The 17,901-nt window shown below is 34.8% G+C and overlaps 2 protein-coding genes across 4 annotated transcripts in view; one reads left to right on the forward strand and one right to left on the reverse strand.

Moving 5' to 3' along the window:
- Window positions 1-17,901, forward strand: part of LOC114332474 (RNA-binding protein Musashi homolog 2-like) — a 340,999-nt gene that overhangs the window by 250,142 nt on the left and 72,956 nt on the right. The gene's annotated exons all lie outside the window — the stretch shown is intronic.
- The window catches only part of LOC114332479 (uncharacterized), a 287,210-nt gene that overhangs the window by 140,787 nt on the left and 128,522 nt on the right, over window positions 1-17,901 (reverse strand). The gene's annotated exons all lie outside the window — the stretch shown is intronic.

Here is a 17,901-nt window from a genome sequence, read left to right on the forward strand (position 1 = left end):
ATATTTAAATATTATATTTATTAAAAACAAATATGGAGATTCATAAGAAACCAACGGAAAGAAATGGCAGAATTGAAGGAATACAATAACATACCAGCCAAACGAACGTGAAAGATACGTGACGGAACTGTTTAAAGGAAAGGAAAATAATAATCAAAACAATAACCTACCTGAATTAAGACACGAAATAGAAATCAATTTTCAGGAAGTAGAGATAGCCATAAATTCACTCAAAATAGAAAGTCACCAGGACCAGACGGAATACCCAACGAGCTTCTAAAATACGGAGGAGCAAGTATAACCCTAGAGACGACAAAACTTATACAAAAACTAATATTGCACTGCAAGATACCAGACGCATGGAGAAACATCATAATGATACCAATGTTCAAGAAAGGAGACAAAGAAGACCCCAACAATTATAGAGGTATAAATCTACTGAACACCGCACTTAAGCTAACCACAAAAGGCCTAACCAACAAAATCAATAAACTAACAACTTTATCAGATGAACAACAAGGATTCAGATCCGGAAGATCCTGCGTAGACGCCGTATTTGTACTGAGACAAATCACAGAAAAGGCCATTGAGTACAATAAACCAGCATGTCTATGTTTTATAGACCTGACAAAGGCTTTCGATCGCATCCAAGTCGAAGACGTCTTACATTTACTGTATAGAAGAAACATACCAATCAATATTATACAAACCATCAAAAACATCTACTTTCATAGTCGAATACAGGCAAATATAAATGGAAAACTAACGCAGTTTATACCAGTACAAAGCGGAGTCAGACAAGGTGACTCATTAAGTCCACTGCTCTTTAATATAATAATGGACGAAATAATAGAAGCAGTACGTAAAGGTCATGGTTACAGAATGGGGAACAAAGAAATCCAAATATTACGTTATGCAGACGACTCGACGCCGCATTAATCGCCGAGACAGAAGACGATCTCCAAAGATTAACACACATCTTCCATACAACAGCCAAAAAAATACAATATGATAATATCAGCAGAAAAAACCGAATGTATGACAAAATCTAAATACCCACTACGATGTAAAAACGAAGTTGATGGGAAAATAATAAAGCAGGAAGCAAGGTTTAGATATCTGGGAATAGATATAACCAGTTACGGAGATGTTGAAGAGGAAGTACGACAACAAAGCTTAAAAGCAAGTAAAGCGGCGGGATCTCTTAATGACACAATCTGGAAGAACAAACACCTAAGACAAGACACAAAAGCAAGAATCTATAAAGCAGCAATTAGACCTATATTAACATACACGGCGGAGACAAGACCTGACACACCTAAAACGAGACGACTACTAGAAACAACAGAGATGAAAATACTCCGACGAATATCAGGGAAAAGTCTGTTGGATAGGGAGAGAAGCGAAAACATAAGAAGATCATGCCATATAGAAGACATAAATCATAAAAGGGTGGGTGACAAAACGGAAACAGGAGTGGATCGAACACATTAGTAGAATGGCAGAGAATAGGATGGTACGAATAGCACGAGACATAAGTCACCAAATGGACGAAGAAGTATTGGCAGACCAAGAAAAAGATGGTGCGATAACTTAAACAATTTAGGAGGCTAATATTGAAGAAGAAATAGGCTTTAAAGCAGCGGTTCTCAATCTTTTTGAGTCAGGTACCACCAAATACTTTTTATTATTCTTGTTACCACCTAACTAAACTACCTATCTAGCTAGGTGATCTAATTAACTATAATTGTGCCAATAGTGGTGCTGATTTAGGCTGTTTTGAGTACCACCTCAAATAATGAAATGTACCACCAATGGTACATGTACCACAGATTGAGAACCCCTGCTTTAAAGCCTACATACAAGAAGGAAGAAGAAGAAGAAGATGGTATATTTATTTTCTGGACCTAGAAGACGGCCCAGAAACTATAAAAGAAGCCGAGCGCGACCACCGGTTACAAACTGGCTACAAGCGACCCAGTGTAACGAACTGAGGGAGGCCTATGTCCAACAATGGACGCAATTCGTTGATTGATGATGATGATGATGATGATGATGATGATGATGATGATGATGATGATGATGATGATGATGATGATGATATTTATTTTATGTGAATTTGCCAATTTGCGAAAGATGATTTTTCATATCTATATAACTATCCTGCTAGCTAGATCAACTTTTAGCTGAAGGACCCTAAATTATATCAGGAGTATCGGGAAAAAAAGCATCAAAAAAATGCACATAGAAAATTAAATATTAATGCACCATCCAAATTTATGTTAATTTAACTGCACCATCTCGTAACTATCATCAAAGCTAAAGTAATGAGAAATTGGCACCAAATATCACAAAACAGAGAAGAGTGAAGAACTCATGGGGAGGCCTTTGTCCAGGAGTGGATGCAAACAGACTGAAGAAGAAGACCTGATAACTTATATCAGATTATATTCTGCGTTATACTAGTTCTCAAAACATTTCGTTTAGTTTTAAAAGAAGACCTACTCAATTAAATATTATTTTATATGGAATTAAAACACAATTGACTGTAATGATAATTACATTTTTTTGACGTTTTGTTTCCAATCCGGAAGTCGTTTTCAAAAAAATTCTGAAATGAAACTATGAATGCTTTTCCCCTATACAATGTTAATAATTGGCGGTGCATATTGGTCATTGCAATTTAGCGGTTGTGAGGCCAAGTAAGTGAATAAATAAATAAATAAATATACATAATAATAAATAAAAAAAAATATCGGTACTCACCGGAGGGACCGCAGACGTTCGGATACAATTAGCGTCTCTTTGCAAAAACAATGACGTCGACTTTGCAAAGTAACAAGACACTTACTCAACACACACACACTTCACATTACACCTGAGTTAGTGATAAGTTATACAATTACGTGGCTAAAGGTTCTAGGTCTAAACCAAGGCCAGAATCAAAGAAAAAAATATAAAAAAAATAAAAATAAAGCACTTCTTCTTCTTCTTGTGCCACTCCTATCGGAGATTGGACATCATCAAGGCTACCCTGACTTTGTTTACAGCTGACCTAAAAAGTTCATTAGTGGTGCAGCCAAACCACTCTCAAATTCCGCAACCATGACATTCTTCTACGGCCTGGATTCCGTTTTCCTTCTATTATTCCTTGCATTATATTTTGAAGTAATGCGTATTTATGACCTCTCATCAGGTGACCCAAATACTCGAGTTTTCTTCGTTTTATCGTTAACAAAATTTCTGGGTCTCTTCCTATCCTTCGTATTACTTCAAGATTTGTGATTCTTTCAACCCAACTTATCTTCAGCATTCGACGGTAGCACCACATCTCGAAACTTTCAATACTTTTTATGTTGTTCTGTTTGAGAGTCCAGGCCTCTACACCGTATTAAATATCATTAAATATTAATAATATTTAATATTAAATATTAAATATATTAAATAAGCGTGTTAAATACTTATCCTCTTAGCATTCTTAATCGTAGAGGGATACTTATATCTCTGTTGCAGAAGAATTTTCTCATCTTTATGAAGGTGGCCCTGGCAATTTCGATACGTCTTTTTATTTCATTGTTTTGGTCTCTAGTTTCGTTTATTAAAGTTCCCAAGTATTTGTAACTTGATACTTTTTCAATTTGAATGTCGTTTATACTAATATGTGCTGGTTGTGTCATGATTTTACTGAAGACCATATACTTGGTTTTTTGATATTAATGTTTATGCCATAATTGTTGCAAGCAATATTGATGTTTGTAAGTAATCGTTGTAATTCTTCTACTGTTCTTGCAACTAGTACAGTGTCGTCTGCGTATCGAATATTATTTACAACCTCTCCATTGATTACGATTCCTTCATTTGCTTGCAAAAGGGCTTCCTGACAGATGCTTTCACTATATACATTAAATACCAGTGGTGACAAAATGCATCCCTGTCTTACTCCTTTACGTATTTCTATTGCTTTTGATATCTCAACAATAAAGCACTAAAAAAAGCCAAAAACAACAACGCACCAGGACTAGACAACACAAAATTGGAACTGCTGGAAAATGGAGGCACCAAGGATCGTATCCTTTATAAGAGTGTTCTTTAATCAAATCTATGCAAGAAAGGAGATTCTAGCTGAGTGGAATCTATTATACATGTCCTTCATTTTCAAAAAAGATGACGAAAGTCAACAGGGATCAGTGTAATGCCTTCCATAGCAAGAATCTTTTCCACAGTTATAAAAGAAAAAATATAACACATGCACCACTATGGCCAAAAACAAGCTGGATTATTCATTATGAGACAAGCGATAAAAGGAACAAAGAGAGACATGTTGAAACACATTATCACCTTTATCGACTTAGAGAAAGCATACGATACGATAGCGTGTTAAGGAAACAATTATGGGAAGCAATAAGAAGAATGCATTTTAGAGAGAAATGTAAAAAAAATTATAGAAATGAAAATAGCACGGGAAAAGCAAGACCCGAAAACACTACATGGAGTAATATGGAAGAACACTATATGCAAAGTAATTAAAAAAAGGATCTTTCAGAGCATATTGCTAAATATTTTCCTACACGGTGTGGAAGTAAGACCAAGAAGATGTCTACAAATCACCAGAGAGGATAGAATACGAATAGAGCAAATAATGAAATTATTAAAGAGAAATATGGAACAGAATTGAAGTAAAATGCTCAATTACAAAAAAGTTGGAAACAGAGCCCTGCAATGGCATGGGCATGTATAAAGAACGTCAAAGTAAAGGTGGCCGAAAAGAATATTGGTTTGGTACCCTCTGGGAAGAATACGAAGAAGAAAACCTGCTGTGAGCTGGAAAACTAGGAAATGCTATGATAGAGAGAGACCTCAGAAAAGGTGACTGGTAGAGTAGAGTGCAGTGGAGGAGGAAAATGGCGAACTCATAATGGAAAAAGCCGAAAAAGAAAAAGAAGAAGACTTACTTGGCCTCGGTCTTAATAGGCATTCGCCAAATTTTGAGGAAAATTCAGGGAGGTGGTGTTGCACCTTGGCTTTTTATCAAATTCTATAATATTTCTGTGCATGTTGTAGTTAATTATAGATGATGTCTTAGACCTGCTACTAACTCGTTGGTGCTGGTAAGTATATTCTTATAGCTAACTTCTTTTGTAAGTATTGGTAACCAGGTTTTGCTTCATTATATGGATGTGTTTACTACACATTTTTTTTATTTAGTAAGATCAAGATTACTAAGTGTTACGGTAAATGAGCATAATCACTCATTAAAGACAGACTGAGACATCGACAGATTCAAGATATGCAAATGTGCCTGGGATAATGAGCACTCAGTCCAATGTTGAGGAAACACATTTATAGAACGTAGCAAGATCTGGTTACGAATACTAAAAGAAATTAGCAATAAGAATATACTACCACTAAAAAGTCGGATCAGACACGCATCATAATTAATTATAATAATCCCAGAAGGAAAAAAATAAACTCAAATAAAACGAAATTCTTAGTTTTTAGTCGTGACCCACATTCAGATGCAGAGCTTCAGTTAAATGGAGTCCAAGTTGAGAAAGTTCACAAAATGACATATTTTTGGGAACTGTGATAACGGACCAACTAGATCTAGAGATAGAAATAAAACGAAGAATAGCAATGACTAAAACTACTTTTATGAAGATGATGTCATTTCTTTGCAATAATCATCTCGGTTTAGAACTAAGACAAATAATAGTTAAGTGCTATGTTTGGTCTGTACTTTTCTATGGTGCACTAGTATGGACGTTGAAAGTATCGATCATAAACAGAATTGGAGCAGTGGAAATGTGGATTCACAGAGGGATGCTGAAGATACCTTGGACAGCAAGAAAAATTAATGAAGAAGTACTAAGGAGTGTCAACAAAGATAGAGAACTGCTAAAGTCTGTTAAACACCCGCAAAATGTCTTATCTGGGATCAGTGGCGTAACAGAGGCACCCGCAGCATGAAGCTTGCGGGGGGCCCCAATCAATCTGGGGCCCCATCTTGTCGTCTGATATTATGTAAAAATCTGTTATTGGTATATTATTTTACGTTGTGTGTTTAAGAATGTCAATTTCTAAATAGGCATGTTCGGCAAGTGAATCATCTCATATCTATAAACTTAATCTATTCCGGTCTCACGAATTTTTATGGTAACGGCAATAAACTATATTGCTTTGTACGTGACCATTGAAAGATTTGAGAATTTGAAATTTGCCGAATTCCAAAACAATATTTCTAAATCTAGAAATGGGTTTTCTCTTTACATTTAGTATTTCGATACAATTATCGGCAGTAGTTTCCAGAGGCGTAACAGAGGCCCCCGTAGCATGGGATATCAATATTGCGTCGTCTTTATAACCGAGTATTTTTACTTCTTTAAATCCACAAGGAAAAAGTTTTCCTGTAGTTGGCTGTATACCATGTGATACAAAAAACAATAAATCTTGTATAAAAGGTATTAATACCTTTTATACAAGATTTATTATACAGGATCCAGATATCATAACATTCATTAAAATAGGACGGCTGCGTTGGATGGGACATGTAGAAAGAATGGAAGAAGGCGAAATACCAAACAAAATATTCAAACAGATGCCAGTAGGAAAAAGAACAAGAGGAAGACCGAAACTGAGATATTTAGAACAAATAGAAAATGATATAAAAACCTTAAAAATAAAAAACTGGAGAAAAAAAGCACGAAACAGATCAGAGTGGAGAAGAATCCTGGAACAGGCCAAGACCCAGAAAGGGCTGTCGAGCCAATGATGATGATGATGATGATGATACAAGATTTATTGCTTTTTTTACTTCTTTGTTCCCCACTCTGTATCCTCTTCCTTTGTTGATGCTGTTAACGATTTCATTCATGATTAAATTGAAGAGAATTGGGCTCAATGAGTCCCTTGCCTTATTCCGTTGAATATTTCTATAGATTCTGTAAGTTGTCCATCTATTCTACAGGAACTTTTCTATTATACAGAAGATGGATTACATGTTTGAGTCTTGAAGCTTGCGGGGGGCCCCAATATGTCAGGGGCTCCATCTTGTCGTCTAAAAATGTGTCATTTTTATATTATTATAGGCATAAGTACATACACAACGTTTTTTAAGCAGTGTAGTATTGAAAATAAAGTGGTCCATCAGATAGATATGTATTAATAAAATTATAGATATATTCGCTGATAGTAGTATACGAAGAAAGTTGTTAAAAAGTAAGTAAGTAAGTTATCAAAAAAATATTTTGGCCCACTTTTTTTGGTAAAAAAAAATCTAAGTTTGACCGGTTCAAAGTTTTTATTTTTGAAAAAAATGGTTTTTTAGTAGGAAAGGGTTTTTTATTTTGGAAAAATGCTCTTTTTCAAAATAACTTAAAAAGTATTAGTGATACAAAAAATCTCAAATAGCAAAGAAATGTAGGTTTTGCTTTTATAAATATTATGGTTTTATTTTATTATTAACACAAAAATTGGTTAAGATATGGCTAAAAGATGAGAAGGAAGGTCTATTCAGGGAAAGAATAGTAGAAAAAATATGTTGGAACATGAAAGGAAGCCCTAACACAATTTGGAGAAAAATGGCCAATATTATTAGAGAGACGGCTATTGAAATACTTGGGAAAACGTCAGGAAAGAAGTTTGAAGATAAAGAGACTTGGTGGTGGTCAAATGAAGTACAAGGAAACATAAAAGAGAAGAGAAAATTATATAAAAAGTGGCAAGAAACCAGATCGGACATAGATCTTCAAAACTATATGGTCGCCAAAAAGAAAGCGAAAGTAGCAGTAGCAAAAGCTAAAGCAGAAGCGTATTCAAACCTATACGATCAACTTGATACCAGGGAAGGCGAAACGAAGATATATAAAATAGCCAAACAGAGAGCAAAGAAAGCAAAAGATTTTAATCAGATTAGATGTATCCGAGATGAAAATAATAAAATACTAGTTCACGAAAGGGATGTCAAAAAGAGATGGAGAAAGTACTTTGACAGCTTATTAAATGAAGAATTTGACAGACAGCCTGTAGAGTCAACGGAGACAGTAGCAGCAATGGTCACCAAAATAACCAACGAGGAAGTGGCTCAAGCGCTTCAAAAAATAAAGAAAGGAAAAGCGGTAGGACCAGATGATATTCCTGGGGAAGTATGGAGAGCATTGGGAGAGACAGGAACAAGGTGGCTAGCAGGTCTATTTAATAGAATTATGGAAGTTGGACAAATGCCAGACGAATGGAGAAGCAGTATACTGGTACCTGTTTACAAAAACAAGGGAGATATACAACAATGTACAAACTACAGGGCTATAAAACTGCTTAGCCACACCATGAAAATATGGGAAAGAGTAATTGATAGACGGATACGTGAAGAAACCGAAATATCCGAGAATCAATTTGGCTTTATGCAGGGTAGATCAACAACAGATGCAATTTTCATTATAAGGCAGTTGATGGAAAAATACAGGAGTAAAGAAACAAACGCTCATATGGTATTCATTGATCTTGAGAAAGCATATGATAGAGTTCCTCGAGAGATTCTGTGGTGGGCACTCAATAAGAAAGGAGTCCCTGGTGAATATGTAAAGATTGTGAGGGATATGTATGAGGGAGTAACGACTAGTGTTAGGACAGGTGTGGGAGAGACTGATAAATTTCATGTGAAAGTAGGATTGCATCAAGGTTCTCTGCTTAGTCCGTATTTATTCTCATTAGTTTTGGACCAGATAACAGCGAAAATACAGGGTAACATTCCATGGTGCTTAATGTATGCTGATGATGTCGTGTTAGTAGGAAATAGTGAAAGAGACTTAGAACAAAAACTGGAACAGTGGAGACAAGCTCTGGAGGAAAAAGGTTTAAAACTTAGTAGGACAAAAACAGAGTATTTGGAATGTTCATTTAAAGATGGAGCTACTACAAATAAAATGGTATCTTTGGATGGTGAAATGATTGTAAAAAGCAATAGTTTTAAGTACCTAGGATCGGTATTACAGAGTAATGGAGAAATAGATGGAGATGCATGCAGTAGAATTAGGGCTGGATGGATGAAGTGGAAAGAAGCGAGTGGTGTGTTGTGTGACAGAAAAATTCCAATGAAGCTGAAGGGAAAATTCTATAAAACAGCCATAAGACCAGCTATGATGTACGGAACTGAATGTTGGGCAGTGAAAAAGAAAGAGGAACAGCGAATGCATGTGGCGGAAATGAGAATGCTTAGATGGATGAGTGGAGTGACAAAGAAGGATAAAATTAGAAATGAGTATATTAGGGGAAGTCTAGGTGTGGCACCAATTGATGCCAAAATGAGAGAGCATAGGTTAAGATGGTTTGGTCATGTTCAACGTCGAGACGTTAACCACCCAATACGAAGAATAGCTGAAGTGCAGATTCCTGGAAGGAGTAGGAGAGGAAGACCAAAGAAGAGCTGGGGGGAGACGATAAGGCAGGACATGTTGGTAAAGGGGATTAACATTGATATGGCCCAAGATAGAATTGTGTGGAGAAATGCAATTAGGGAAGCCGACCCCGCATAGGGATAAGGCAAAGAGAATGATGATGATATGGCTGTTCAAAATTTGCATACACTCGTGATTAGTAACTCGTTCATAAATAAGGTTTTTGGACCAGTGAAACTTACAGATCATATAAAAAAAAATTAAGTCATTTGTAAAGCGGTAATTTAATTTGGGGTGCTAAATAAGGGGAGACTTTCACGATTTTTTACCAAAACAAGTGGTTAACTTTATTTTGAGTGTAAGTCGCTTAGTTTTGATGCTAGAAACTTCTATAAAAAAATAAAGATGAAGCTTTTTAAAAAATTTTCAATGAGTTTTTCCCGAAAAGTCACAACTTTGTTTTCACTGGATCGATAGACATCATTTTTTTATAAGCTACATTTTTGCTAAGAATATTTTTTAGATCAAATTCTAATTAGTTGATTTCATGTAATCGAATGAACTATCTTTCAGTAAAGTCGTCCCAAGATCAAATTCTGTTTTAGTTATTTGGGAAAAATCGCTTGAAAACGTGGTTTTCTTGGTGAACAATAAACATTTTCACTCGCAAATAATTTAAAAAGTATCGACTTCATCACTTTGGTGGTGACACTGAAAATTACATGGAATCTCCGTATTTCACGGTCATTTACTAGGCTATTACATATACATACGTTTTTGTTACACAAGTCGTATTTAGTAACTTTTTAAAGACGGCCCCATTTCCAATTCTGCGGGGGGGCCCCGACGCAGTTTGTTACGCCACTGTCTGGGACATATTATAGTTATAGTGAGGGGAAATCGATATAAAATACACTAAGAATGAATATAAAATTAACGCACCACCTTAAAAATGGGACACCAAAACATATACATACGTTTTTGTTACACAAGTCGTATTTAGTAACTTTTTAAAGACGGCCCCATTTCCAATTCTGCGGGGGGGCCCCGACGCAGTTTGTTACGCCACTGTCTGGGACATATTATAGTTATAGTGAGGGGAAATCGATATAAAATACACTAAGAATGAATATAAAATTAACGCACCACCTTAAAAATGGGACATTTTTGGTGACGCATATTTCCTAAACCTGTTGTCCGATTTTAGTGATTTTTTAGTATATTATAGCTTTGTTCTTTAAGAATATCGATGTAATAATATTATTGCTAAACAGGTAAGTGTCATTGTATACCGGGTGTAACAATGATAGTGTGTTTTTTCGTCAAAGTTTGGAAAACCCTGTGGATATATGAAATATTGAAATTAAAACTCAACTGTAGCTTTAGGCTTTCTTAACATTTTTCTGTTTGATTCATTCGCTTATGTGGTATAATAAAAAAGTTAGGTACTTTAACAACTAGCCATGTTATTCGTCTATACAGGGTGATTCTAAATAAGTGCGACAAACTTTAAGGGGTAATTCTGCATGAAAAAATAATGACCGTTTGCTTTATAAACATATGTCCACAAATGCTTCGTTTCTGAGATACGGGATATTGAATTTTTTCTTACAAACTGACGTTTTATACAGGGTGTCCCGAAAAGATTGGTCATAAATTATACCACACATTCTGCGGTCACAAATAGTTCGATTGAACCTAACTTACCTTAGTACAAATGTGCTCATAAAAAAAGTTACAGCCCTTTGAAGTTACAAAATGAAAATCGATTTTTTTCAATATATCGAAAACTATTAGAGATTTTTTATTGAAAATTGACATGTATCATTCTTATGGCAGTAACATCTTAAAACAAAATTATAGTGAAGTTTGTCCACCCCATAAAAATTTATGGGGGTTTTGTTCCCTTAAACCCCCCCATACTTTTGTATACGTTCCAATTAATTCATTATTGTGGTATCATTAGTTAAACACAACGTTTTTAACACTTTTTTGACTCTTAGTATTTTTTAAATAAGCCAGTTTTTATCGAGATGCGGCTTCTTTTTTAATATATTTACATAAAAATTTTATGGGGGTTTTGTTCCTTTAAACCCCCCAAATGTTCGTGTACGTTCCAATTACACTATTATTGTGGTACCATTTTTTTGAAAAATCACCTTTTATCGAGATATGGCTTCTTTTTCAAAATATACCTAAAAATGTAAATTATAAATACATTTTCAGGTTATTAACAGGTCTCTATAATCGTACTTAACCATATACAAATATGTGGTGGATTCGAAAAATATTCAAAATAGGTCGATAAACACTGGCTTATCAAAAAAGTACTAGGGGGCAAAAAAGTTTTAAAAACATTTTGTTTAACTAATGGTGTCACAATAATAATTTAATTGGAACGTACACAAAAGTTTGGGGGGTTTAAAGGAACAAAACCCCCTTAAAATTTTTATGGGGTGCACAAATTTCACTTTAATTTTTTTTTAAGATGTTGCTGCCATAATAATGCCACATGTCCATTTTCAATGAAAAATCTCGAAGGGTTTTCGATATATGAAAAAAAAATCGATTTTCATTTTGTAACTTCAAAGGGCTGTAACTTTTTTTGTGTGCACTATTGTATATAGGTAAGTGAGGTTCAATCAACATATTTTTGACCCCAGAATCTGTGGTATAATTTATGACCATTCTTTTCGGGACACCCTGTATATTGCTCTAAAACCGGTTGAGATATGCAAACGAAATTTGTTAGGTTTTAAGATGTATTTATTGCGAATTTTTGACATACAATTATTAAGAATTTTATATTCACCATAGGCGTGCATACGGGATGTATCTAAAATGTTTATATCCGTATGCACACCAATGGTGAATATAAAAATTCTTAAAATTATATGTCAAAAAATACACAATACCCACCTCTTAAAACCTACCAAATTTCATTTGCATATCTCAAACAGTTTTTGAGCAAAAAATAAATCGTCAGTTTGTAAGAAAAAATTCAACATCCCGTATCTCGGAAACAAAGTATTTACGGACATATGTTTATAAAGCAAACGGTCATTATTTTTTCATGCAGAATTACCCCTTAAAGTTTGTCGCACTTAATTTAGAAACACTCTGTAATGATGAATAACATCTAACTTTTTTATTATCCAACATAAGCTAATGAATCAAAAAGCAAAATGCTAATAAATCAAAAAGCCTAAGGCTACAGTTGAGTTTTAATTTCAATATTTTTTATACTCTAGAATATTTCACAGGGTGTACCAACATTTGAGGAAAAACACACTATCATTGTTACACCCGGTATACAATAACACTTACCTGTTTAGCAATAATATTGTTACGTCGATATTCTTGAAGAATAAAGCTATAATATACTAAAAAAATCACTCAAATCGGATAACAGGTTTAGGAAATACGAGACATAGAAAATATCCCATTTTTAAGGTGGTATGTTAATTTTGATGCTTGGTGTATTTCAACTGATTATTAAAGGCAAAATAGAGTGCCGTAGAGGTGTAGGAAGAAAACAAAGTTTCTTGGTTAAAAAACATTCGTGAGTTTACTCAGATATAAAATGCAGGACAATTATTCCATATTGCAGAAGATCGAGAAGCCTTCGCAATGGTGATCGCCAACGTCGGATAATTCTGATATGGCACGTGAAGAAGAAGAATCCCAGAACGATCAAAATTTGACATTAATGTTTCAGAATTTCACCCAAACGTAGCTAGCCAAATAAGGCAACTGTCAAATTTGTGTTACGACCCACCGCCAATTATCAATATTTCATGCCACAAGAAATCAGTTTCATAAGACCTATTCAATTTTATATATTCTTATTTATCAAATCTTTTTCCATAGCATACACAAATTATCTCATGTATATTGATGTAATAGTAAACTTTCATTTCTAACAAACATCCTTTACTAATTTATTCATGCACATTAATTGGACTACATAGAACCTAACCTACTACTGAAAACATTTTACTCCAATAAACGCTCTAAGCGTCATACAATTTAATATTGATCGGAAACAATATTATGTAAGACTTCGGAGGGTATTTATTTCTACCATGACGTCAAATTTAGATGATGTATATGGCCAAACTGTAAATTTACGACAATTTGATCGTAAATATAGATAATACATAAGTTTCATGGTACCAACTTTTTTGGAAGATTTAAATACTCCCTATTTACGTTAACAAGTAGTATATTTAGGAAAATGGAAAACTCAGCTGTGTACTAAATCATAATAATAATTTTGACACATCGGATATAGCCATCATCTCAAATCTACTACCACTGTATATATAAAAAACCATAATTCTAAATAAATAATCAATTTTCTGCCATACCAGTTTGTCAGTAAGATTATTTTCCCCAGTAGAGTTTGAATTTGGAATTATGGTAAAGCGTTTCTACCAAGTCCCCCAAAATTTTATTTTAATCGATGCATTTCTATAAAAAATATATAAAAACTTGACTTAGACAGATACTCTTGTGAAGTTTTTTTTATTTTTAACACCGTGCTAGTTGTGTAGGTATAAATGTGCAAACAAATATTGAGTAGTAGCTCATTGCATAAAGATCTTTTGTCTCGCTTTTGTGTATGTCTGTTCACAAATAAAATTGAGAAAATCGATGTGTGCCTTCCTCTATTTAAAACAATGCTATTGTTTGTTCTCATTTGCGTCATTATCTTTTGCCATTATCCTCCCGCCACCTGTCAGGCATTTCGCAAAAGATGGCCGCCGCGTAACAGCCGGCCACTTTGCAAATACCTTGTAGCGCCCCCTATCTGAGAAACATACAACTGCGGTCTCCGTTATCGACCGCTTGTCACTCCCTTAACAATGACAACCAAAAATGTAAAATAAAGAAGGATCGAAAAAAAGGTGTTTAATCAACGAAATTTCGTGGTTTTATTCTACATCTACTAAGTACATTTAAAGCGTCGACATCTAAGTGCTGGTTAGGTGCATTTTGGGATATCTAGGGATGTCAAAATTGTGTATAAAGCCTACCAATCAATATAGTCTTTCCACATAAAATAAACTAAGTACAAATGTTATTTCTAGTTAAAAACCAACTAAAACTACTGATTTCCTAAGTTGTACAATCTAAAATAATACTGGTAGCACCGCATAGTTAGTCCTGTGTAGCAGTGGGTACACCTTCTTCTCAACACTATACTTCTGTTGATTTTAGCCGTGTCTGTGAGAATGTCCCGTAGCAGCAGTAAATACAAGACAGTACTGCTGTGACAGGACAATATCACAGCCATCGGCTGCTCGGCTAATATCTCAGCTGTTGATCAGAAAACTTCCAATATGGATGTTTGTGAGTTATTCAGCAAAAGGACTAGAGAATTGGTTAAGATGAACGCGACGCGATCACTGACTGTTTGGGAATCGGGGGGGCTTCGCGCCCCGCCGAATACCGCCTACAACTCCCCACTATCCCCTTTCGTAGCCGCCATGGCAACGGTTTGCGCCGCCGCCAACGGCCGCACCCCAGACCCTGTTGCCAGGGGTTGGAAATTCTCGTCGCATACGGGGAAATGAAAAGCTTTTAGTAATCAGGTTCCTTTAGAAATTTTCCCCTTTTGAACACTAAAGGTTGGATATTAATATAGCAGTATAGTTAGGAAAAACTGTATACCGATAATATTAAATAAATAATGTATATAGATATAGATATACATTTACGGCTTATATTTTCGGCATAGGGCTGAAAAGTGTAGTTTTTCATTACAATAATTACTATTTACATTTATTTATATAAAATACATTAATTTAATATTTCTTATAGTCTTTCCATACATTTCTTAACCCCTTCCTTCCATTGTTTTCTGTCCAATGCTTTTTATTTCCAATTCTCAATGCTACTTTTTTGTCAGTCTTCATATACGTTATCCTTCCATCTATTTCTTGGTGTCCCTTTTCTTATTTTTTAAACTGGCTTTCGTGATAGTGCCATTTTCGGCATTCTTTCCTTTCATATTCTTTCAGTGTGTCCTAAATATTGTATTCTCTGTGCTTTTAATGCCGTCGTTTATTTTTGTTTGGTTACATAGTTCTTTAAGTTCTTTCTTATTCCGTCTTCTCCAATGATAACCTATTTTCTCACCCCCATGACTTGCTTTTTATTTATTTTTCCCTCCCATCTTTCTAGAAGGTATATTTCTGTTATGTATGTAGCTGTAGTCTTTATAACTGTTTTGTATATTCTAATTTTCGTTTTTCTTGAGACATATTTGTATGTCATGAATGATCGCAGTGCTCCATACTTTTTGTTTACTTTTGCTATTCTTGCCTTTATCTCCCCTTATCCATTCCCTTTTCATCTAATTTTACACCCAGGTAAGTAAATTCTGAAAAAACTCTTTTGGACATATTCTGAAGTTGTTTCTTTGTGGCATCTTATGCAATTTACTATTTTATTTTATTTCTATTCTTTGGAATATGCATGTAATTTCTCCTTGTATCTCCAATGTGACATTGTCTTCGTTTTTTATCGGTTTCTCCCATTATCATGTATTTTGTCTTTTTTTCGTCTTATTATATTGTTCATTAACCTTTTTAGTTCTTTCTTATTTGTCGTTAATAGTGTTAGATCATCTACGAATGCTATACATTAATGGCTATTTTTAAAGATCGTTTCCTACATATCCATTTTTAATTTTTCTGATTATTCCTTCTAGTATCAGATTAAGAAGAGTCGTTGATAGTGGGTCTTCTTGTCGTTGTAGTAATTATTAATTTGTTCAAAATTTTTTGGAGTAAGATCCTTCCAGGCTATTTCGTTTCTTGTGTTATTCATAGTCATTGTTACCATTCTGACGATTTTACTTGGTAGGATTACCTCTTTCATTAATTCCTATATCTGTTGTCTCTTTGCCCTATCGTAGGCCTAATAATCGATGAACAGAACGTATGGTTATGGTTATGGTATATCGGGACAGGGCCCACTTGTGAGCCCTTCAGACACTTAGACCACCTACGGCGGGTCCATTGTATCACCCCTATCCAGAGGTGTAACCAGAATGATCCTAATGGTGGGTTACAACTACTTGATGGTCTCTGGGGGTATGGAATAGTAATGGCGTATAGAGCTCAAAGGACATCCAAATGGGGAGGGGGGTTATAACCCCCAAACCCCCCAGGTTACGCCTATGCCCCTATCTTAAAGATTAGGTCCATAAGAACCTGGTCTTCGGCGTTTATGGAGCCCAGGCTGCACCGAGCTCCCATGCTAGTCCCCCAGAAACCTTATGGCCTCAAACCTGACGTATACTGCTGTTTTATGTTCGTCGCACGTAGTCTGGATCTTTTTAGCGCAAATATTTGTTCTGTCATCGATCTATTGCTTCTAAACCCTGCCTGATACTCGCCCGACTTTTCCCGGGTGTTGATTTAGTTTTTTTTTCTTTATAACTTGTGTCAAGATTTTGTAAACTACTTCGAGCAACATACCTCTAAAATTTTCACATCTGATTTTTATCACCATTTTTGTGTATTGTGTCCTTACTATGGCCCAATCTCCGGGAATTTTTTGTGTTTCCCATATGATTTTTATCAGGTTATGTATTTCTTCTTATTTTCCTTGCTGCTTTTATCATTTTTTGCTGATATTTCTGTTATTCCTGGGCTTTTATTGTTTTTTTGGTCCCTTTATTTCATTTTCTATTTCTTCCTTTGCATGTGTTTCTACTAATATATGATCATCTTCAATTTTGGATTGTTTTCCTTTCTTTTTCGTTTTTGTTTAAAGTTGTGTAAAGTAAGGTTGCCAATTTCTAAGTATTTCCCATGATTCATCTATTAATATCTCTTCATCATTTTTCATGTATGTGATATTTTTCTGATAACTATCCTCTTTCCATTTTCTTATGGATTATTTCATTCATTATTCTAAATGGATCTTATTTCGTTTTTTTAAGACACAGTTGTATTACAGTACGTTATAGTCATTTCATTCAGTCTTCATATTTTTGGCTATTGTCCATTTAGGATCTTTGTGGCTGATTTGCGGCATTACGCTGCTTGGTTTTAGGGATCTTGTTTTTGCACTCCATCTGATAACACCATGTGTTTCCTAGTTTCATCTCTTTTTGTTTCACAACGTGTTTTTCATCTTTTGCGTTATTTTGTCGGTTATTAGCGCGCTCATCACTGTATAAAATATAACTGAAATAAAAATCAGGCAGGCTCAACTCCAACATCTCTGAATTTAGCGAGGAAACTGTTGTTATAGATGAAGCCGTTCCATACTTTAAAAATTATGGTTACAGTTGAGAACGGGCCTTAAGCTACCAAAAGTGTTTCTGTAAGATTTATTTTGCAAATATAAGCAATGTTGGGACATCTTTTAACTTATAAGTATCTCATATTTCTATTCTTTTCAGTGAGTTTCAATATTTAATCAGGTAACGCTTCATTAAGTACAACTCCTACTCATAAACCGCTTTAAAACAAACATTTAAATTGCTTTATAA

The sequence above is a fragment of the Diabrotica virgifera genome, chromosome 4 (assembly GCF_917563875.1).
Source record: "Diabrotica virgifera virgifera chromosome 4, PGI_DIABVI_V3a".
Classification (NCBI taxonomy): Eukaryota; Metazoa; Arthropoda; class Insecta; order Coleoptera; family Chrysomelidae; genus Diabrotica; species Diabrotica virgifera.